Source organism: Topomyia yanbarensis, chromosome 2 (assembly GCF_030247195.1).
Source record: "Topomyia yanbarensis strain Yona2022 chromosome 2, ASM3024719v1, whole genome shotgun sequence".
In the NCBI taxonomy this organism is placed as follows: domain Eukaryota; kingdom Metazoa; phylum Arthropoda; class Insecta; order Diptera; family Culicidae; genus Topomyia; species Topomyia yanbarensis.
Genome location: NC_080671.1, coordinates 125253930 through 125278250, shown reverse-complemented (window position 1 = coordinate 125278250; position 24321 = coordinate 125253930). Strand labels below are relative to the sequence as shown.

At 38.3% G+C, this 24321-nt stretch overlaps 1 protein-coding gene across 1 annotated transcript in view; it reads left to right on the top strand.

The window, feature by feature from the left end:
• Window positions 1-24321, top strand: part of LOC131680863 (protein apterous) — a 268007-nt gene that overhangs the window by 90649 nt on the left and 153037 nt on the right. The gene's annotated exons all lie outside the window — the stretch shown is intronic.

The window sequence follows — 24321 nt, the reverse complement described above, 5'->3', positions numbered from 1 at the left end:
CATGCTCTCCACTGCATTTGCCATATCGCTTCTTATTGCCACAACAAGTGGCTGTGGGACCTAGCTATTTGCGATTGCTGCAGCTCATTATCCGCGGTGCAAACAGGCGAACAGGGAAGCGAACTTTGTCAAGGAGGATATAGTTGGGAAGAGATGACACGGCGAAGGTCACCCGAAGCGAGCCTGATAGAGAATAAGTAGTCATACACCCCTATGGTGTTTGTGGTATGCAATTGTTTGCAATCCAAGATCTTAACTTGATGAAGTGAGGGGTCCTTAAAGCAGACAACCCCATCCTCCAACAGGTCTTCGCACTTCAGACCCGGTTCGAATACAACCCCGTCAAGTTCTACGGTTATTGCTGGTATGTAGACTTTAAACTCCCGTGTAAAGCGCTCACAGTAGGCAGTCTTGTTTGCCTGGCCCAGGTCATTTACTCAAACAACACGTATCTTGTTTTCCCGAATACATGTGATCTGCGTTACAGCCGGGTACTGAGTAGTCGGATCTCGAGAACCTCCGAAGGCAATGTAAACGCTCTTCTAAAATCAATATGAGCATTGAATCAAGAACTAACCAAACGTTCTAAACTTGATCTGCGACAATAATTTCAGAATCAAAGAACTGCAGCGGACTAGCTCCGATGGTAATCCGTCGTTGCTCGAAAATCACCACTGATGTTTCATTTGGATTAATTGATAGTCCAACATGAAGACACCATTATGTGGCTTGATGTATTAAATCAAAAAGTGTGTTAATGCATATACCAGTGGTCGTTATATGATAATCATCGGCCTAACCATATGTCGGAGACCCAAGCTCATTAGGTTTCCTCAACAAGCCATCGGCGACAAGGTTCCATAGATGTGGTGAAAGCACACCACCTTGAGGATATCCGCAGACGCTCAGTTTCCTTATCTCTACCAGTCGTAATGATAAGCAATGATGTCGGTTGCTAAGCATTGCGTGCATCCAGTTCATGATATATGAATTTACTCCATGATCTCGTGCTGCTTGCAAAATGGATTCGAAAGACACGTTGTCAAAAGCACCTGCAATGTAAAGAAAAACTCCTAAACTTTAGTACTTTTGTGAAAAAACTTTTTCAATGTTGAAAAAGACATTGAATAACAGGGTGGTAATAGACTTCCCCCACTGATATGCATGTTGCATTGCATCCAGCGGGTTCTCGCTAAAGCTAAGATCCCGAGTGTAGTTGATTAAACGTTCCACTGTTGTGTGAAAGAAGGAGGTCAGACTGATCGTTCTAAAGCTTTTGCCTTTTCATGAATAGCGTGGCCACCTTTGGGAATGAATCCCTAATGTAGGGAGCGTCTATATGTATGAATGAGAAGCTTCTGTTTCCCGCAAACTAGATAATTGTAAGGATTTTTGAACAGTGAATAATTTCAATTGAAAAACGATGCTGCTAGTAACGTGTTTCTGAAATGAAAAATGAGACTAGTTTGTTTGTCGAATTGTCAAATCCTTGAATAACATACAAGTTTACAAGGCTAAATCTATTTAAAAGCAAAAAAACAAATAATTTCGAATCAGTCGAAATATTTTTAGGATGCAACATTTTCACCGAAGTATTTTCTCGCGTCACGTTTATAGAGAATCGCCAAAGGTTTGGTGATGCAATCTACCACGCTCCAGCAGAAATATGTGAGTACGTACCAGTAGCTCTAACACTGGGGCAATTACTTCATCAAGTTAACTTATTTACTGGAATAATTGATCAATTATATCGGACATTGCTGGTGTAGCTGGTCTGTCCTGGCCGGCGTTTCCGTGGTCGTATTTTCAATCACCCCGAGGGCACCGTTTATTGCCATCATTACAGAGAAAACTAACTTCCCTTCGGCGGATGCCGCAGGCCGTTAGGTTGTCCGAAATGCAGTCAAGTGATAAGGTGTGATCACGTGGAACGTAGAAACTTGGGAGAGTAGATGCCATTATTTTGCCCTCCAGTGTAAAGCTGTGTATGAAACATGAAAGGTTAAGTTTCTGAATGATTTGTAGAAAGGGGAATTGTCTTGTTTGTGCAGTTGTGTGACAATTATTATGTGATATAGTTTGAAGAACCTTACCACGATCGTACAGTGTGATGAAACTGTAAAATTATCCTGATCACCTTCTACAAATATTAACTCCATGGCGATTCAGAGATTTTTACTATTCCAACTTCAATGTAGTTCAAACTCTTAAAGGAAATAAAAATACAATTCTCGAATTATGTCTTCGTTTTTAACAGCGAAGTTATTTTGGAAAATAATGGAAAATTATTTCCGCGTAAAAAAATTATGGAACAACCAGATTTTTAAACAATTTTTGGACGCAGTTGACTGTGGTTTAAAGGACTAAATACAAATCGTTAAAATTGTATCTACTCAATTTTGTACATTTTTTGTCATTATTGTGATTTATATCTTATAAGTGAGTGAATTTGAAACGCAAATATTTTAGCCCCTAGAGCTAAAGTGCACGTTGTGCCAAATAAGCTTACTGAATAGAAACATGGATTACCGAATGAATATGTCGCATTTTTATACAAAAATATTGAGATTTGCAAAGTTACAGAATATCGAATAGTTTCTGTATGCAAAGTGTAGCTCGATGTTTTTTATAGCACCCAATGAAGTACTTTTCTGTTGAACGAAACATTCCAGATGATTGAAAACCATAAGATTTGGTCTAATTCCGAAATAAAAATATCCTCTTGTTAAATTAGTTATGGAATTTGCGTTTCGATTTCGTCTCATCAGAATCCGACACTAACTTAGTGACAGGATTAGATTACGGCCGGACGGGAATTAGCTCCAAAAAACGAAAACATTATTTATGTTTTTGTGCAAACCCCTAGTCCTGCGTGATGTCCCGCAAGGCGCTAGCTTAGTCCTGTCACTAAGTTAGTGTCGGAGTCTAATGAGACGAAATCGAAACGCAACTTCCATAACAAATTTAGTTATAGGTTTTGTGCTCTTTACGCACAAAGATGATTTCAAACAATATTCTCCTTTATGGAGATAAAATAGTTATTACCAAAAATTTTCTCCGCTAAGGAGAAATATAGAATAGTGTCTTCACGGTATTTGCAGCATTTTCACACAGAAACCCCTCCTTTGCAACCACAAATTGTAAACGTAATTATCGCGAACAAGTGACCTACCCCAATCCAATTAATTTAAAGTGGTCTACCTTGCCTATATTTATTCAATTTACGGCTGAGTTCTGTAGTTCCATTCGTTGGATAATTTGATTAATGTCTTAATGATGACTGGAACAAACACGGTACCCGAATCGCCCCGATGCACCCGCCACAGAGAAACCGAAAAAAAGGCTACACGTAGCTTCCCAGCAGTTTGTCATTCTGTCATCCCAACAACCATCATCGTCTAAACAAGGTGGAAAAAAACTACCCTCAAGTAAATCATTATCACGTCCTTCACTAAACGGTCATTAAGATTAATGAAAATTTTTGCTTTGAAGATGCAACCAAGGAAAAGGCTGCCGTCACACATAACTTAAAACAGATAGAAAACGAAGGAAGTGGCTGGCTGCACCAACCCAAACGCGTTTCCCATTATAAACATTCGGAAACGGCTTGTAAATTTTTTCAAGCACCCTCTGTTCAAGCTTCTGATATGAATAAATAAATTTCGGACCTAATACATTCATATTCTCATTATTTAGTAATTTTCTGATAAATGGGTCATAAATTTCAAACTCAGGGCGGCGCCGATGTTGGTAGCCTAACTATAATACATACAACATGCTCGAAAGGTTAGACAGCTTTTGCGATAAAAGGAAAGGAAGGACGACATAATCAACAGGTGCTCGGACGCTTTCCGGTGGCGTTTCTTGTCTCAATACTTCATGAGTTCGTTTTCGATTATCATTGGTTCCTATAGTTGATTCTTTTGTACTGCTGTCGCACAGAGGAGCGATTGCTGATAAGTTTTAAGTTAAATATTTAATATAATGAATTTGAAATGAAACACGTTGCATCTTGGAAGGAACAACAAACAAATAGGTTCAATCAATTTCTTTGTATAGTTCAATCCATCAACATTACTATTTAGCTATAGCATTCAGCGATCAGCAAAACAATGATCTTAACGAGCTTGTAATACACGGAATGTAAATTATTTATTCCGAAGTCGGAACTCGTGTCTTGGCAAACAAGCCCCGCCTTCATTCGAACTGCATTCATTTAGCGCGATGTTGTAGACAGTTCTTCGACGGCGACGAATTGTCAAACATCACGCCTGATTGACTGCAGCCAGACAAGTTCAAACATAGCTTCAGTGCACAGTAACTCCCATGATGGTTCGATTGTGTTATTGTTTCGACAAGTTCTCGCGGTTTCGCATAGGCTTTTACCTACTTGCCAGCCCCTGCGGACGTTCGAAAGCGCCAATCGGTCGGTTCAGAAGTTGTTTCGAACATCGAACGGGAACCCGCAACACATGTCAGCATATGTTGGACTGCAGGACCATTACACCAGAGATGATGACGCCGACGACGAGCTTGCTGAGCCGCTCGTTGTTTTATGACACCGGTTGAAGCATAAATTTATTGCCTGCCAGTCCGCAAGTCCCGTGGCGGAGATGCACTCTCTCGTTCGTTGGAATACCTATACATATAGAGTGAACAATTCAGTGTTTGCAGGGGGTGGATTCCACCAACTCAGTTTTGAGGGCAATAGTCATAAATCCGGTGCCGGTTTCTTGGACCTCTTAGCGATGGATTGATGTTTCATAAAAAGCGCAACCGGAACCTAAACTGGTCGAATTCAGGACACTCGCCACGCTCTGCTGATATGGTCAAGGCTCCGAAAATGGCAACCACAGCCGATTTTTGATCGCAGAAAATAATTTCATGTCTGTCATTTATAAAAGTTTGTTGATGCTACTCGCATGACCTGAAAATGACTAAAAGACCGTAAGGAGATAAAAAGGTAAATAAAATCCATATTTTCAACTTTTTGCTTGCAACCACATTTTTCTATCACAGTCTAATTTAAATTTGAGGATATTTCTTGAAAAATTTAGATGAATATGGATTATAGCTTATTTTCAGTTGTGAAGTAATGGGAACCAAAAAACTTGTAGCGTGACAGATCAAAAATTCGAAAAAGTTTTGCGGATCACACCAGCAGTATGCATACAATGTCTAACAAAAAAAAAATACAATTACAGAAAAGCAATGATTTTTTTTGTTAACGAAAGAATAAAAATTGAAGAAACTGTAATTGCACTATAAGGAAGTTATTAGTAAGATCGCATTTTTAACTTCAAGAATTCTTCTACATTTCTTTGTATTTGCCAGTCACAATTATAATTTTTTATGCAATATTAATGCTAAATATCATTTAGAAGCAAAATTCTCTTAAGAAACATTTTCCGAAATATTTTGTTTTTTTTTCAACAAAAATATCTAGTAGTGAAAACACGCCCTTTTAATAAATTACTCACAAATACCAAACGCAAAAAAAAACATAACACGTTTAAAATTTAATTGCAAATAAAATTTTTTTAAAATATAATAAATCGTAGAGAAAATAACAATAAAAAGTTTTAACATATTTCAATAATTCTTAAAATTTTGAATTTTTATTTAATTTTTTTTCTTTAAATAATTTAGTTAAAGAATGTATTTCAAAATGGTTTTTCAATTCAAAATGCTCATGAAAAATTATCCTTCAAAATGCAGATGTTTTTAAATTATTTTAGATTTTCTTTCGACATAACATTTTCAAAAGTTTTCCACGTTTGTTCATCAAAACCAATATGTTTTTCAAAATAAACATGAAATTTCCCGTTAGTACTCAGTAGGGCATTGCAAAAAATTTTTTTTTTTGAATTCTCAAAGGCCCCCCCTCTCATATTGTGACAAATGTCAAAGTAAGCTCAGATGCCAAATTTCACATCATTTGGACAATTTTAGACCCCCGCCCACTTCGCTTGAAATTTTTTGAAATTGGTGCTATGGGAAAATATGGAGGAAAAATACATTAAATGCTATAACTTTTGAAGTAGCAATCAGAAAATTAAAATTTATACCTCTTTTGGAAGGAAATAATCTTAGCATTTGAATGAAGATATATTTGTTTCTAGAAAAATACGGGAAAGTGGGGTACTGGATCATTTTGGCCCCAAAATCCCCTATTTTTAATGATTTTTCTGCTCCGTGATGCAAATCATACATATTTTGTAGTTTTTCTAATGTAAAAAAATCTCAGAAATCGAACGGAACCCTTTTGACCTTAGTCCGAATACGAGAAGTTGGGGTTAAATGGCCTTTTGACATTCATATTAAACTTCATCATTTTCTCGTGAATATATCTCTATTATTATTCACTCAATTTTCATAAACTATACCTTGTTGAACGTAGAAAATCTTTAGGATTATAACAAAAATAGATTCGTTACCGGTAAAATTCAGGAACATCAAATTATCTGACATATAGTGCCGATTTCACATTTTTATCATAAAATCGCACATATTAACTCCATTTAACAACAAAATTCTTATTTAATTTACTACTTTTAGTGTAAAATATTCTTAGGGATCACATGAGAAAAGTTTCATTCCTGGAAAAATAGGGGAAGTTGAGGTATTAGGACAAATAATGAAGAAAATGAGATTTGTAGAGTAAATATCAAAAAGTTTGATGTTTCTGAATTTTACCTTTAACGTTTTTATTTTTGTTGTATTCCTCAGAATTTTACACGTTCAATAAGTTACATTTTATGAAAATTGATTGAAGAATAAGAGAGATATATGCATGAGAAAATGATAAAATTTAATATGACTGACAAAAAGCCCTATAACCCCAACTTCTCGTATTTGAAATAAGGTAAAAAGGGTTCCGTTCGATTTCTGAGATTTTTTCACATTAGAAAAACTACAAAATATGTATGATTTGCATCACGGAGCAGAAAAGTCATTAAAAATAGGGGATTTTGGGGCCAAAATGACCCAGTACCCCACTTTCCCGCATTTTTCAAGAAACAAATTTATCTTCATTCAAATACTTAGATTATTTCCTTTCAAAAAAGGTATAAATTGTAATTTTCTGATTGCTACTTCAAAAGTTATAGCATTTAATGTATTTTTCCTCCATATTTTCCCATAGTACCAATTTAAAAAAATTTCAAGCGAAGTGGGCGGGGGTCTAAAATTGTCCAAATGATGTGAAATTTGGCATCTGAGCTTACTTTGGCATTTGTCACAATATGAGAGGGGGGGCCTTTGAGAATTCAAAAAAAATTTTTTTTGCAATGCCCTAGTACTCAGTTCCTAGATTAAGGATGATTTGTGTACGATTGTCTTGACATCCTTGCTTCAATGAAAATGCAGAACTATAACGTGGCAGATTCTGGTTGTAACGTGACAGATCATTGAGAATACTCCATAAAATCGAAAAAAAAAGTTTTTCTTCAGGAAAACTATATTTCAAACTCTTCCTTGTTTTCTAAGCTTCAACTTAAAACTGTTTTCATGCAAATTTGGGGCCGACGGAACAGATTTTTTCAATTTAGTCGGGCAACCTCCAAACTAACTGCGAAAATTGTGTAACGTGACAGACGTATCAAAATGACAATAAAGTGAAAACGGTTCATGATAGAAAAAAACTTTCTGTAGAAAAAATGTGCGGTTTAGTGACCTTAATAATGTGCAGTTGTGATAGAATCTGGTTTTATTGCTTTTGCTGACCTATCTTATGAAATATGCGTAAAAATGTAACGCGACAGACAGAAGCCTTGACCATATGCTGGTGGTTGTTGGTGGATTTCGCATCAGGGATGGCCAAAACATTTTCAGGAATATCACAGTCTGTTATTTAAAAAGTCTATAATAGATATCGTGCACACATTTAAAACCTGTTTTAATTTTTCTAGTGGTGCAAATAAGCCTTTCTCATTGATCCAAACTGTTATTCGTTGGATTGCTATTTTCAATGTAAATTTGACAATGAATTATTTAATTATAATATTACCATATGCGTGCAACAATTTGCTGCATTCACGACATTTGTAATTTTTGTTACTTATGTTTGTAGTAATTTTGAATGAATTAATTTGTTTCGTCAGCCATCTCAATTAGAAGCTTAACAAGCAATGTCTGAAGTAGCAAACTGGTAAAAACGTTTCATAAAAAAATATCTCAAAATGGGCACGAGCGAAACTAAGTATTTAATTCGTATAAATAAATAATATACTACGTATTGAAGATCTAAACTAGTCTAACAGATTGCACAAGTACAGTGACAACTTATATTTATAAACACCCGTTTATTATGCAATTCCGATATTACAAACTTTTGTAACCGTATGTATAAATTTTCATAAGAGCAAAGCTTCAAACTGACAATTCAGATTTATTAGTTAACAATAGAAAACTGCTCAGCTAAGAAGTCCTCTACAAATGTTATTTCAAAAAATCGATTTTTTGCATTTTCCTACTCTAAAATATATTCCAAATACACTCCTAAAAGGATTTAACGGAATACGCATTAATTTTTCACAGGGGCGGATCAAGAAAAATATTTGGGGAGGGGTCTGAAATTTCGATTTTAAAGTAAACATTGTACAATTCGTCATACATAATAACCTTATTTAATGATTATATGTTTTGTTGGTAAAATTTGGTTTGGAAAGATTTTGAGTTTGAAACTAATATTAAATTTAAACTAATTTAAAATTTTCTAGCAAGTGAAAAAATTTCAGAGGGGGTCCGGACCCCCAGGACCCTCCCCTTGGATCCGCCTCTGGTTTTTCAGGAACTTTGAACATGGTGGCGCGCTGTCCCTTATAATTCGCTTCCCAAAAGCCGTGTTTTTGCAACTGGTTGGCTCGATATCTCAGGGACTAATTTATCAATCAGCTTAGAACAACTTAGGAAATGTTTAAAAAACGAATCGCTGCCGTCTTGCTTTTTGCCTTTCTCAAAAGAAAGGTATTGCAATTGCTCTGAAAACCGTCTCTTTAACCGAGACCCGAAGGGCCAAGTTACATATACCATTCGATTCAGTTCGTCGAGTACGGCAAATGTCTATGTGTGCGTATGTATGTGAGTGTATGTATGTGACAAAAAATGTCACTCACTTTTTCCAGGGTTGGCGATTTTGACAAACTTAGTCTCAAATGAAAGGTACAACGTTTCCATCGGCTGTTATTGAATTTCTAATGAATCCGACTTCCGGTTCCGGAATTACAGGGTGATGAGTACGATCATACAGCAAATCCCGATTTGAACGAATTCTGCGATGAATGTAAAAAGGTGATTTTTTCCAAAATGTTGCTTCTATTGGTAGTATTAGGTCACTAACAGCAATTCAAGATCTCTTTAGCCACATTGGCTATCATAGTCGGTTCCGAAAGCCCCGGCGGTAGTATCCAAATTTAGAATAACGGTTATATCGGTTTCTCGGAGATGTATGTGGTTTGAATGTTAGTGCCGAATCCATGATGACTCCGAGATCTTTGATGTGAGAGTGTCTTGGAATACTCGAGCCGAAGAAATGGTAGTTAAACTGAGTCGGATAGCGTTTCCGCGTGAACGTAACGATTGAGCATTTGCTCGGGTTTAAAACCATTCTGTTTAGATCACACCACGTACTAAAGCTGTCCAATTCCCTCTGAAGAAGCTCGGAATCGGTTTTATCCCGTATTTGTTGAAAAATTTTCATGTCGTCGGCGAAAGAAAGGCGGGGTCCTTGTAATGTGAAATTGACGTCATTAAAGTTGAGGAGGAATATTACTGGACTGAGATGGCTTCCTTGTGGTATGCCGGATGTAGCGAATAATGATGCAGATAGACAGTCCTTAATTCTGATTTGGAGTTGCCTTCCATCGAGGTAGGAACGAAACCAGCGCAGTAATTGTTTATAAATACCGAGTTTGTCCAGCTTCGCTATTGCGATATCATGGTTGATTTTGTCGAAGGCCGCGGATAGATCCATGTAAATAGCATCGGTTTGCAATCCGTCAGCGAATGGATGGCCATTACATATATTGTGAACGAGAGCAGGTTTTTTCGTTGTCGATCGTTTAGGCATGAAACCGTGTTGGTCATCTGCAATGTAGTGTTTGCAGTGAAAGAAAATAGGATCTAACATAACCAGCTCGAACAGTTTTGATACGGCACTTAAACACGAGATTCCCCAATAATTGTCAATGTTCGATTTGTTTCCTTTTTTATGAACTGGAAACATGTGCGCTGCTTTCCAGCAGGTAGGAGTACCAGTAGTGAGTGATAGCACAAATACTCGCCGAAGTGGTTCAAGAAGCCCGCTGATGTACTTTTTGACAAAAATCGAGGGAACACCACCTGTACCCGGGGAACAAGATGCTTTCAGTTTGGCATTTGCTGCAAGAATGGCAGCATTATCGACACAAATTCGGTTGATGGTTCGTCCTAGAGAAGGAGTTAAATTGGCGGCGGCAGCGACTTGTTGTGGTGGCAGGCGCTCGTTGGAAAAAAGCTTGAAAATTTGTCGGAGAACAGTTGGCAAATTTCCTTAGTGTCGGTGCCTAAAACTTCATTAAACGCCATACAAGATGGTAAACCGGATTCTTTTCGCTGCTCGTTAACATACTTCCAGAACGACTTGGGCTTGGATTTCAGTTGACGCTCGACGTTTCGCTGGTGCCTAAAAAATGCGCGTCTGCTTCGTTGTTTGTATTCGTGCTTCAGTTGAAAGTAAAGATTTCGTAATGCAGATGTCTTATGCTTCGAGAATTTAAATTCAGCTCGCTTGGCAGATTTTAAACCTCTAAGGACGGTTGATTGCCAGGGAGGGTGTTCATCGGTACTAATTGTTCGTTTTGGCACATGGCGGTCGATAAGGTAGTTAAGAATACCAGAAAACGTCATTGCTGCTTCGTTCGCGTCGTCATTGTTAAGATTTTCGTCCCAATTTATATCCAGCAGCGTCCTAACGACGCTGTCGTAGTCAGCGTTTTGAGAATCGTAGACGATAGAGCTTGAGACGTCTTCAAAATTCACTCTTAGGTTACCAGCGAATACAAGATGTAGTGGGGGAAGATGACGCACCGGCTCGGCCAAAGGAGTCGGTGCAGTGCAGCAGTACGGAGCATAGTCCCGAGCACTTACTAAGCAGGGGTCCAATGTGCGTCCATTCTCGTTGGTGACATTATTAATTTGCCGAAGAGTTGCGCTGCTGTAGTTGTCCAAAATACAACTGGCATTGTTAATAAGCGCAGATTTTTCGATATCCAATCGTAGAAAACCATTACTTGCCTGGCACCACGTCCAGCCAGGTAAGTTGAAGTCGCCCAGTATAACAATATTATTAGACGGGGCGGCGATCGAGGCGATAAAAGAAACGGAGGAAAGATGTACATCGATCAGGCTGGAATCGCGAATTCTGTCAGGTGGAAAATACACAACACACAGGAACAGATTGCGATCGGCAAGTTTCACTGATATCCACACTTGCTCGGAGCTCGCCCACCGGTCTTCGTTGATCACTCGGGCTTTTATACTACGGCGAACGGCGATAAGCACACCACCGCCTGATATCTTGTGGCTGTTGATGGCATTGCGGTCACAGCGGTAGACATCGAATGTTCATCCAAAGACCTGGCGAGACAGAGTACGGTTGTCGAGCCACATCTCGGTCAAGGCGATAACGTCGTAACAGCAACCCGTGGTCGCGAGCAAATAGCTGTCCGTTGATGAATTTAAGCCACCAACATTCTGGTGGTAAACCTCAATGTTGTTGGAGGACGGATCAGGTACAGCAGAGAGCGAAGCCATGTTGCCGTGTAGGAAGATCCTTTCGTCAATCCCACGAACAGTATCGGAACGGTTCACGGCCACTTGGTCGATTGTGGTGAGGGATTCGAGGCATCCCGAATCAACTACGTCGCGCCACAAAATACGACTATCGTCGTCGTCGAGAGAAATGATTGGCATCTGATAACAAGATGTCGGAGCAAAAGGCAAAAAACTGGAAGCGAAGAATACATCAGCGCTTGAAGTGTTCGGAACAGATATATTCTTGCCATTTGCGGCAGGTTGGAAGACCCTTTCACCCATCCCACACACAGGACCGGGACGACTGATGATCGCTGGCTGCAAGTGCCCGACTGTGGCGGGGGAATCGAGGGCTTCCATAGTGCCAACTGCGGTGCGTCCCAGTGTGCGTTGAAACCCGAAGGCGGAATGCGGAGAGCAGGAACGGGGTGGTAGCAGCTTACGGTGAGAGTCTTACGATGAGCTAGAAGCGTGAATCGGTTCAACCGTTGTATCGTTACAATTTGTATAATACTTGCCGAGAAAGGCGGCTTGGAAGACCCTTTCTCCGCCCACACATACAGGACCCGGACGACTGCTGAACGCTGGCAGCAAGGGCTCGACTGTAGCGGGGGGATCAAGGGCTTCCATAGTACCAACTGCGTTGCGTCCCAGTATGCGATCGGCATCGATGGGTGGGGTAGCTTGATATAGTGGCATGGCCAATCGTTGCGGAGTCCTCTGCAGGACCATTGATGGGCCCGGTTGCATTAGAGAAGTACATGCTTCTTCTGGAGGCGGTGGGAATTCAGTTTGCGGGCTCCAAATGTTCTGAGTACGGCTATCTTCAAATTTCCTGAACAGTATGTCTTGTGGCCATGTGTCAGGGTTAAGAGCTGCATCACGGTACTTTGGGTGAACTCCAAATTTGAAGGATATGAAGCTCAAAGTACTGACGTCTATGCCTTTTTTAACAAGCGGAATAACCTTTATCTCCTCGTTACAATTTAGTCCTTCTTTAGATATCTTTTCGACAGTTTCTTTGCTAACGCTAGGATGAAAGCGGGAAAGATACATCCAGAGCAACAGCGCGGGAGGTGGAACCGTAACAATGTTACTATTATCGACTAGCTTTCGACCACCAACAAGAATATTGCTCGAATCAGGGCTATCCTCGCGACGACGTTTCTGAGGTGGTCGAGAGGTACCGGAGTTTGGCCGGACTGGAGTAGCTGTTGAAAACTTTCTAGCGAGGCGTGAAATTTGCTGGTTATTTTTGGATAACTCGGCCTTTAGTTCAGCACAGACGTCATCCGTTTTCCCAGCGAAATATAATAAAATATTAATGAACATTTTCCTGACTTATTGGTGCAAATATTGTGCAATTCCGTTTAGTTCTATTCTATTCTATTCTATTCTATTCTAACCCTTACACAGCCAGTATTGAAAAGCATCCTGGAAAACACTGCAGATATTCTTTAGTGTTTTTCTTGTCAACATTAATATTTGAAGCATATTACAATATGTCGCAAATATAAAAACGGCCAGGCCTACTGTGCAGAGTTGGGTTTGAAGATGTTTCAATATTATACGGCAATTGAGTTATTCATTTAATGAACAATTCAACCAACGAATCGTTTTGAAACTTGAATGAGGAAGAAACGAGGACAACCGTACCGACCGTTTCAGTTTATAGGGGGTTAGGATAAAACGTTGGGAGTGACTTTACTAAGAAGGTTAATGTCACTCCTTTGGTCCTTCGGGATGGGACGGAGGTATTTACACCTTGCCCTGGCTCGTTAAGCGTAGGTTATAGCGCCTTTACTCGCTCTCCTCCAAACGAATGCTGACATCGGTTTTAGATCCGAGTCGCTCTAGGCTCGCTCTAATATTTACAAAAGCCATATTAAAATTACAGTTCAGAGCGAACCTAGAGTGACCGCGATTCAAAAATAAAATCAGTATTAGCATGCACCTGTGCTTTAAACTTTCATTGTCCTTAGAAGATTATTTCGAGAAAAAAATGTATGTGATTATTTCCTAGTTCTAGTATTTAAGTATAAATAGATTGGAGCGTGGCAGAATGGTTATTTTCGTTCAATTGATGACTGACAGAAATGAAACAAGTGAAACAAAAAGATGATTATGCGTTATAGAAGTTATGAGCTTAAAATGAAACTCTCAGATGTAACCTTAGACTCCTGACAGCAGGTTTATATCTAAGTCTAGTTTCATTGTCATGATTGATTCTCTCTAGAACATCAGCAACTGGTCGCATATTTTCATTAATAAAACCTTCGTGAGCCATTAATAAAAATAATTTTACATATTCAGTGTTGTAACGCCTCGAAAGACAAACTCACAATACCCCATTACCGCCCCAAAGTGTCTCCATATACGAGATACAGAGTGTGCGGTATCTTACCCCTACTCGGCATCTCTTCCGTAATTACCCTATGACTAATAACAATGGTCAACAAGAAAAAAAATGGAAATACTCCCTTATCATTCAGGTCCGTCTTCGACTCCTTGGAGCTGTCTGCAATAGTTGCTCGACCACTCCCACGTAACACAGTTTGATGCTTCAGGGAGAAAAATCTCCTCCAGTCACTCCAGTTGAGGCAGGAAAACTTCACCGGAAACACTTGCCATAAATTGTTCAAAGAAAACAGTGTTTATTGTGCAATTCCGTTTAGTACAATGAAAGTTACTAGCTTTCAAAAATCTTCCATCTCTTCCGAAATTTTGAAATGTTATATTGAAACGTTTGTTGTAGTCCGACAAAAACTTGTCGTTTCATTGCTCATATGACTACCAACAATCATACACGAAATATAGACTTGTCTATTTCGACAAATGATTCGAGACAAAAAATGATAAATCTAACATACGTGCTCGGCTGTCCAGAGTAATTAACACATAAGTTTTCGAGATGTGGCATAGATAGTACACAGAAAAAAATATTTTGTAATTTTAAGTTTATTTTTATGCACATATTTGGAGCATGAATAAAAATGTAAAATTAAGTTCCACCAAAAATCCACACGGCTTGTCGTGCTTTCTTCAACGAATTTTATTATAATTCTACACGTGGATTGAAAATTACAGTTTCTTTAAACGCAAAACCAATGCATTTCAATGTATTTTTTACATGCATATTGCTGTAAAATGAATGACATGTAATATTACACGAATGAAAGTGTAAAATTGTATGCTTTTTGATGCTCCAATTGAGTGCATTGATTTTAACGTAATTTTCAATCAAAGTTTTGATTCAATCTTTGTATGTTTGCATTCGTATTAATTTACATGTCGTTTAAATTTCATTATTTTTTTGTGTGTATCACTTATCAAGGTGAACCCAGATTTATGCAGCTATTTACCTCAACGGTTGTCACACTAACATTGCTTCCCTTTCCCGATGGTTGTAAGGATGTGGTCGGCTTGGAAGTATTTTTTTTTTTTCGTTTTTTGGGCAGGTATATTTCAAATAACTAAATTCTGAACTTCCACACCATAGGAATTACCGTAATTTCTAAAATATCTAAAGAACAGCATAAAATACCAAAAATCCTTCCTTTTGGAACCAAAGTTCACCGGGAGCACACACCATTTGTTCAAATTCTCTGTGCCCAATGAAAACCAACAAATCCTTCACATGTAGAACGAAAACAAACACAATATACTCATTCTAATTGTGTGTAGTTTTATAAAAATTTCTGTTGACAAGTCATGAAAAAAGCAAACACTAAACACCTTGTCAAATAAATGTATTGACTAAACTGTTTCTTCGCATTAAGACCAGCCAACCATACTGATAAATGGATACTTTAGCATCTATTTTCGAAACCGTTAATCTCTGTCTCGCGGTTCGCTGAGCTGCTCACATCTAAAACCCAACAGTAGCTATTTAAAGTTACAGCTCCTAAAGTGCTTGGGAGTTTGACCATGCCACGCGTTCAAGTTCCGTTTGATATCTTCGCCACCTACCTACCAAGCAATTTCGATCGTCGGCCGTTTTAAAATACCCGCAACTGCTGTCAGACCTCAAGCTCGATTACCATCGCGCAGTATGTATATATGCATCGCGAGAATTTGCTTTTCTAATCGTGTTCCGACCCATGACAGAGCGATAATCTGTGCAATGTCGGTACGCTCGCTATCTGCTCGTGATCGCACCCAAAACACACATACCCCAAACCATTGTGGATGCGGAGGACTCGGTCGCCTATCTCGCTTCAGCCGAAACCTTTTAGTAATAGATCAACCCAAACCGATAGCCTGCGCGGGAACATAAAACACGCATAGTTTTTCACGGGCGGGCGTCTCCGAATGACAACATTCGGCGAGTGAAATGAAAAGCTGCAAGTGCTTCGTGTACAGGGAAATAAACATGTTTAAAACATCGCTTATACGGAACGTATGAAAAATTGACTAGGGTTGGTCTACCAAAGAGATTAGTTCATTTTGATAAGCGTCTCATAGTTTTTTTTTTGCGTTTGACTGACGTAGTTATTTTTAGTTATGTTGTCTGTCCGGTGGTGAAATAGAGAACAACGAAGCAGAAATTCATTCATCGCCTGCGCATAGTTGCTGGGAATCATAAATCTTGCCAGAGTCACATTATCGAAATATTAGGAAACAGATTAGTGAGCACAGATAGTGCGCGGAACCCGGCGAGTGTGCGCCTTTGCCGAGATTGCGCGCTCCACTTTATTGTATGGAAGCGGATGGCGTCGGTAAATCATTCGGGGGAACGGTTTTGTGTAACTTTAGCAAATCTACGAAGTTTCCAGCTATCTGATAGCTTTTGTTTTGAATTTCATGAGCATGTTTTGGGGCTTTTTGCATAGTCACAGTTTCAGTTTTGCTATACGATGGTTTGGTTAGGCAAATTACTCATAACCGGACGGGACTTGAAACTGTTTCTCCTAGTAACGTATGCTAATACAATGGAATATGCGACCTAAAGTCCCACAGTAATAAATAATACTAACTACTGTATAGTGATGTAAGCAGAAGTTTCACGCGAGTGTCCGATTTTACGTCAACCATCAAAAACTGTCCCACCTTTTGGCAATGTTCCAGTTGTCTTCGACAGTCAGAAAAACCAGGACACGAACTCTATAAATAAATTATGATGAATGAATCCGCTCGATTCCGATTTGATATGATTGATTCCCAGTGTCAGATCTTGTCCCCACACTTCTGACATGCGGTATGGTCATTGTAAGGCATAAGGGAAGGAATGAGAACTCATTTGCATGTCAGCCAGACGAGAAACGTTTGACAGGTAACACAATAAAAAAATAACTGAAATATCATATCATACTCGAGCGCAAAGAAAGCACCGTGTCAGCACTGCGTTGTCCTTCGCTCTGAAAGTCAGCTGGTGCCGGTTCCCACCCATCTCGGCAGCACCGAATCGACAGCGGGACGTATAGCGGAACTTGTCCAACCTGAAAGCAGATTATATACTGCAATCGCATTTTTCTTTCAACTGGGACAAGCAGCTCACCTGAAGCGAATAATTTATTATGCTGTGATCGGTACTTGTTTACTTTTCGACTTTCCACCAAACTCACCCCCTTTGAACGGGCCGGGCCAGGTGAAGATACTCACTGACTCACACCTCGAGAGTTTTGTAATTAATGACAACTTTTTCGCCGTTTTTAACATCTAGAAGACAAGTGTGAGCGAATGAAAAAAGCGGAATTAAACGATGAGAATGTATAAACAAATTTTGCGATCCGATTGACAACATTATTAAAGGGCTGCAGATAAGACCAACGAAAGGTACCCCATGCCATGAAATGGGTTAAACATCGTCATCCTCTTGGAACCTGAAAGAGTTAGCTCAATGTATATGTGTTCGCATTTCGTTTACTCTCATCATTACTGGTGCTATCACATGTAATGAATGTTGCTAACTTGTTGTTGTTTTCCATGGCCGTATGAAAGAGATCATCATCGTTATTATCATCATCCTCACGTGATGTGTAGCGTGAAAAATTTACGCATGTCAGAACGATACACCAGTAGTAAACAGGTTGGTAATTATGTTTTATTGCATTAATTGTTAATTGCAACGTGCAGGAATTATTAGGCACAAGCCATATCAGGAAGACTTAATTCGTTGGGAACACAATGGTTTGTTTTTGTTGGGACAGCGATCAACACTGTCGGATTTAGAAGTGTTTGCCTTTCCCACAAGGTAACTGTTTCCTAATTTGTCTTAGACGTTTGATTTTTTCTACCCATTTGTGTCTGCAATCTGTTTTCATTGTGTTGAGTTGAATGGTAGAATTGAAAGAAATCATAACTATTTTGAATTGTTCAAGCCAGTTTGATTTCTTTATTTTTTGATTTGATTGTAGAGGTTTTAAACTTAGGGTCATTCATTTCAATTTTTCTGGATAGACAAATCTCTTCAGAAAAAAATATCTAACCGTATATGCGGAGTTGGGAATCGAACCCAGATGAGCTGTGTACAAGGCTATATCCGCCCTCTTTGTGATAATTATACGCGCAATTCATTGATTGTAGGCCGAGTAATAAACATTGTTGGGAATTCTGACTTGAAAGATTTTGTAGTTTCTAACACTTATCTTTCAATATTGGGGCCCATTTGTTTAAATTTCGGAAGAACAATCGTGTAAGTTTTGAAAGGTTTATATCTTTTGTTGTACTGAATTAAAATAAATCAATTTCTCCGCCATTTTGTTGAAAATATGTCTAGCACTATTGAATTAAATTTTTGGGGTATGTATGGCATGCATTAATTACATAAAAGCTGTGTTTTGAAAATTACTAGAGGAGATACTTCAATTTTCGTGATATAAGGGGCTCATTCAGTTCTATTTTTTATAGTAATACAGTTTATGATTTTTTACAGGAAAATTAATGGAGAAATGAATTATAACCTTAGAGGGACAATTTTACAACCATCTTAAAAGTAAGAATAACTATAGGGAGTGGTTGAATTTTATTAAGAATAGAGGACATTAATTAGACCTATCTTTATGCGTAGTGGTACAGTTGAGTATTTCTTAACAAGATTCTGTAATTTAACAACTAAAACTAGAAAACACAGGGTGGGCAAATATGTCTCGGGAAGATTTTTAGGATGGAGGAGGGGACGGAATTCCTTCATCTGGGTTTCAGAGACAGGGGAGAAAGGATGGAGAAAGATGGCAGGGGAAAATGATATTAAGCCTAGAACGTTGCACTTGCGTTTTCCACTCTAAAATCAAATGATTCTAAAAGTTGAAAAAATGGTCTTGAAACGGTGTGAAATGGAATTTCGATATATTTGAAAAAGCGCAATTATTTTGAGGAGTGAAAGTTTAAAAATCGGGTTTTGAAAAATATCACGAAAAGGGGTGTAAATATGTCTGGCCAGTAATACATTGGTACCACGCAACGTTACTGTTACAGCAGTTATTGTGCGCAAATTAAACTTGCGAGCCATTGCTTTGAAAAACTATAAAAAACAAACAATAAAACAATAAAAATCAGCAAAAATGAGAACGATTTTTTGTTCCGCTTCAAAATTAATTTGAATTAATAAAATAAATTATTAAACACGATTAAATAATACTAATAATTGTCACTTACGTAGTAGAACAACCAGTATTAAAACTGGTATTGTCACGAATCACATTTCCACCGACAGTACAAAACCTGACGAAACACTAACGGCAACCGTACACTGGGGTACAAATGTACCCCACACCAACTTTGACACCTGCTTCCACGAAGGCTATAAGCAAACTGGCAATACCACCTTTTCCTACTCTTACTAGTAACTCTAAATTGAATTATGGTTAGGGTCCCAGGTCGGTAAATGCCGAATGCTTGTTTTCACACGGCTCCAAAGAAGGCCTGGGGTACATTTGTACCCCAGTGCAACGTTCTATGATTAACTTTCAGATTCAGGCTTGAGTAGATCAACGGCATGGGTTTCAACCTCGGACTGCCTTCATTAGTAAGAATCATGCACTGTGGGTCGCCGCTCTTCCTCGAGCCGGCGGGGTTGTTCCAAACGATTTCGTAGTACTGATGTGGATCGGTAACACACCAAGTTGCGCGTGTGATGTTTGTGCTGTTGGGATCCCATGTTTCGACTGAGATGTTTCGTGTCACTTTGAAGTCGTATCAAACCATCGTTAATGTACGGTAAAGGTAGAATCGGGCACTTTTGAGAATGATAAGAAAATAAAAGGGCCCGTAGATTTGTATATTGTTGGTTTTAAGGCGTTACATACCTTTTTGTGAGAAAAATGTCAAGAAAGTTTGAATTTACGTAAAGGCATAAAGCGATAATTTCATTGCAGTAAACTTGTAGTATTTTGGTAGTAGATTTTTCAGTGGAAAAAATAAGCATAAGTTTATAAAAATGTATTGATAATTGGCGGAGTTATGGCTTTTTCCCGAAACCATTTTTATTTAAGAGGTTTGCGGTGATCATGATTGAAGACCAATGGATCAACCAAAACCCCAAAACTCAAAAATTATATTAGTATATGAGTATTCCTCGTACTTTAAAGATTAGTTGAATAAATAATAATTTTTTCTTGCATTCGGAACCGTTTTTCCTAAAAAATTGCTGCTTTAAGCTCTAAAAATGGTAATAAATAATTGTCATCTGCAAAACAAAAAAATATACATCAAAAAGTAATCGTCAAGGTACGAGAAAAATTGATTACGATCAATTGAAGAAAAAATTGAAGAGAATCGGTGGAGTGGTTTTTCGGCAATCGTGATCACGAAAAAACCATTTGGGATCATCCATAAATGACGTAGCATTATATGGTGGAGGGGGGAGTTTTGTATTTTGTGATGATGTGCGACGACAGGGGGGTAGGGGGTCATGTCATGCTACGTAGCTTTTTTAAAGGGGAATAACTAATATCGTTTTTCATTTCTTTTTAAATTTTACAGGTCAAGGGTGGGGGAGAATTACCGTCAAGCTACGTATTTACCAGGGGGTATTTAGAGGTTTGTGATGAAATTCTACGATGGGGGAGGGGGGTGTTAAAAATTACTCAAAAAATGCTACGTCATTTATGGATCGTCCCTTTTTGGAAAAACATTTCGAGATATTCAAGTTAAAAATTTCAAGTTACCACTGTTTTCGGTAGACGAAGCGCCCTCGGAAGCACTGTAACTTTTGATTTATTTCTCGGATCTCTATAAAAATTTGGGTAAATATTCTAAAGTAGTTGTGCTTTCAGATAAAGTAATAATTTTTTTCGATAACCCATAAGAAAGATATATACGAGGGACATATAGAAGAGGTCGCGGCTAGCCAATATATCTCCAACCAGGACATAGGGTGATCTTCCTCGAGCACGAAGGGAATCCGCTAGTTGAAATCAGGCAGAAGACTACTCGGCACATGCCCAGACAACATGTTCGATATCGTGATAACCGTCGCCCCTAGCACGGGTATTACTATTCGCGAGCCCAAATGAATTCCCGACCCACATCCATTACTCAATACTTCCCCTCAAAGCTAACATATAAACAAAATTCAGTTTGCTTCTTAAACTGAACATGTCCGAACCTGAATGCGCTGCGTCGGGAGAACGAATGACGAGGGAAACGAAGCAAAAAATTCATTCATCGCAGCGGGCATGAATTGAATTTCGTTTTCTTTCAAGTTCACGCAGGGATATCAATTTTTTTAAGCTCTGTACATTACACGTCGCTCTTATGAGTTCGTTCTGACCATGCTTGGTGCGCTGAAAGTCGAGTCTTAGAAAAAAGTTACGTAAACGAAGGCTTCTCGGTAGCACATTGATATTGACAGCCGACAGTGATCGACGTAAGATAGATCTGCTGGGTTACGCTTGGAATCTTGCTTGAATTTCTTAGTGAAAACAGTTCCAAAACTAAGGCAATAAACAATATGTTGTCTGATACAAGAAATGGTATAGTACATCTACCAACTCTTGCTTTTGAATTTTGTTTTTATTATTAATTTATAAGCTACCATTTTCACCGTTGGAATTTGCAAACGGTGGTGCTCCCATCATACAACTTGAAGCCAACGAAGTGAGGCTGTCCAAGATTCATACGATATGCATTACGTCAATTGCCTTGGAACGATCCGCTGAAACTGAACTATACGAAGATCGTTGTCGATTATTAGGACTACACACTTTAGAAGATCGTAGACCCGCGTCGTAAATTACTTTCGTGTCTAAGCTTCTTATGGCTGAATATGATGTTCCCGATCTTCTACCACAAATTTACCTCTACGCACCAGCCTGTGTCCTTAATTCTCGAACACTGCTGCACTCTGAAATGCACAACACTAAGTACGCTGCCAATAACCGATATTAGAAATGACCCGTCGCTTCAACGATTATAACGACATCTTCGACTTCGTCATTAGTTCCGCGCATGCCACTTTAGGTCATTTCTTTTTAGCATAGTTCATTAAGATTCAATTATTTAAATACAAATACATGCGAATGTCGAAATTCGCTCCAAATTTTCTGATTAGGCAGGCGATTTGTAGATGCGCAGAAACGGTTCAACTCCTATTCAACCAAAAATTTATAATAATTTTCAATTCAAATGATGATACATTAAAGACTATTTTCAGACAGGTAAGAACAACTAATTATTTATCTATTTAAGTATTCAGATTTTTCAAAGATCCCATTCTTTTATGGAATTGATACTTTTTATATCATGAGACAGGCTTATTTTTCTAGGCGATTCTTCTACTAGATCCTTGAAACTATGACAAATTGTAATTTTGTTTGTTGACATGTAAAGGTTGTACAAAAAATACTACTGATTTCTTTACACAGCATAAATAATAACTATAGCTGTATTTACCTAGATTAAGCAAATATTATATTTGAGCACACGAAGCTTACAGGTTTCATTTTGGAATTTATGGATTTTTGGACAATACTAAAGAGATGTTTCAATGAATTAATTTTCCCCTGATTACTGTTATCTTGCAATTTTCGTAAAAGCTTAAAAAATTGACATCCCTGCGTGAACTTGAAAGAGAACTGAAATTCAATTCCTGCACGCCGCGATGAATGAAATGTTTGGTTCGTTTCCCTCGTCATTCATTCTCCCGACATAGCGCATTCGGGTTCGCATATGTTCGGTTTCAGAGCCAAACTGAATTTTGTTTCTATGCTAGCTATGAGAGGGATTATTGAGCGAAAATGCACTAGACATAGATTACGCAGCTCACTAATGCTCGAACTGTCCACATAATAATAAATGAATGCTTTGGTTGGTGAAGGAATTTATATTTCCTCTGCACTCAAACATTCGATACTGTATGAAATTTCAGTTAGTTGGAAAGTTGAATGACTGAGTCGTTGAATCTGAATGTCAGTTTCGATAAGCAGAAATAGTTAACTGATTTTAAAATTTCGAAGCACTGAATGTAACGTTGATGACACCACTAGTATTATTCGAAACTATAAATATGGGTGAGCTAAATAATTTTAGCATACACTTGCTTCCGACAAATCAAAGAAAACACATCGCACTTGCTTCTCCTGTGCCGAAGACACTTTCTTTCAGATTTCTATGTTTTTAAATTATTGTAATTTATCCGATTTCTGTGAATCTTTTGCAAATTTTTTTTGTCAGCGGCAGTTTTCGTGATGCGAAGATGCTTGCAGTTGCACTTTCTAAGTCAATTCAAACTATCTGCTCAGTAATTGGTTCGTTTTCAATTAGCTCAAGTTTTTTTTTACAATCATCATCAAGATAGGAAGAGATGCATGACTTCTCAAAGAAAGCTGTAATGCTTTTTGATTACAGGTTTGTTTTACCAAAATTTAGGTAACAATTTCAATCAACGTTGTTCCACCTACCGTTGAATGATGTACGGATTACGAAGACGTAATGTGTTTTCGAAAATGCCGTTTTTTCAAAACGAATTGAGAGGATCAGAGCGAAATTCCGAAAGCACTTGTTCTGAATGCATAGAAAAGATAGAAGAGGTGCTCTTGAGGCTTCTTAGATTAGCTGATTCTTTTTTCCTCCTCTGTGATTTCTGATCATCTCTCATTTTAGTCCAAAACGAATAAAAAACAGATCGTGAGACTGCTGTATACTGAAGACATAAAATCGAAATATTGGACTAATAGATTCAACCAGTTACAACATTTTAGTCGCAACAGTGTTGCGAACTCGCATGAACGGAACGAATTCCGCGCATGAATGTGAAATTTAGTGCCAATGAAAATGATGATGCGTTAAAATGACGCGAAAGCAAAAACTGTCGCCTCAGCTATATCGTTTTCAGCAAATTGAAATATTTTTTTGCCTAGTACACTTGAATGTGATGTCTGGTATTTATACTAAGAGTACAGAGTGCACAGACCTAATACAGTCATTCGAATTGGGTACAATTCAAAAACCTGTCATTTAAATTTAAAATAGAGTTGCCAATATCGAGTATTACATCTGAGTTTTGTTAAACGGGACAATCACTTGTGATGATGCATTCATTTTTGGAGAGTTTTAGTACTCAGTCGTCCATTAAACTTCTTCTACTAT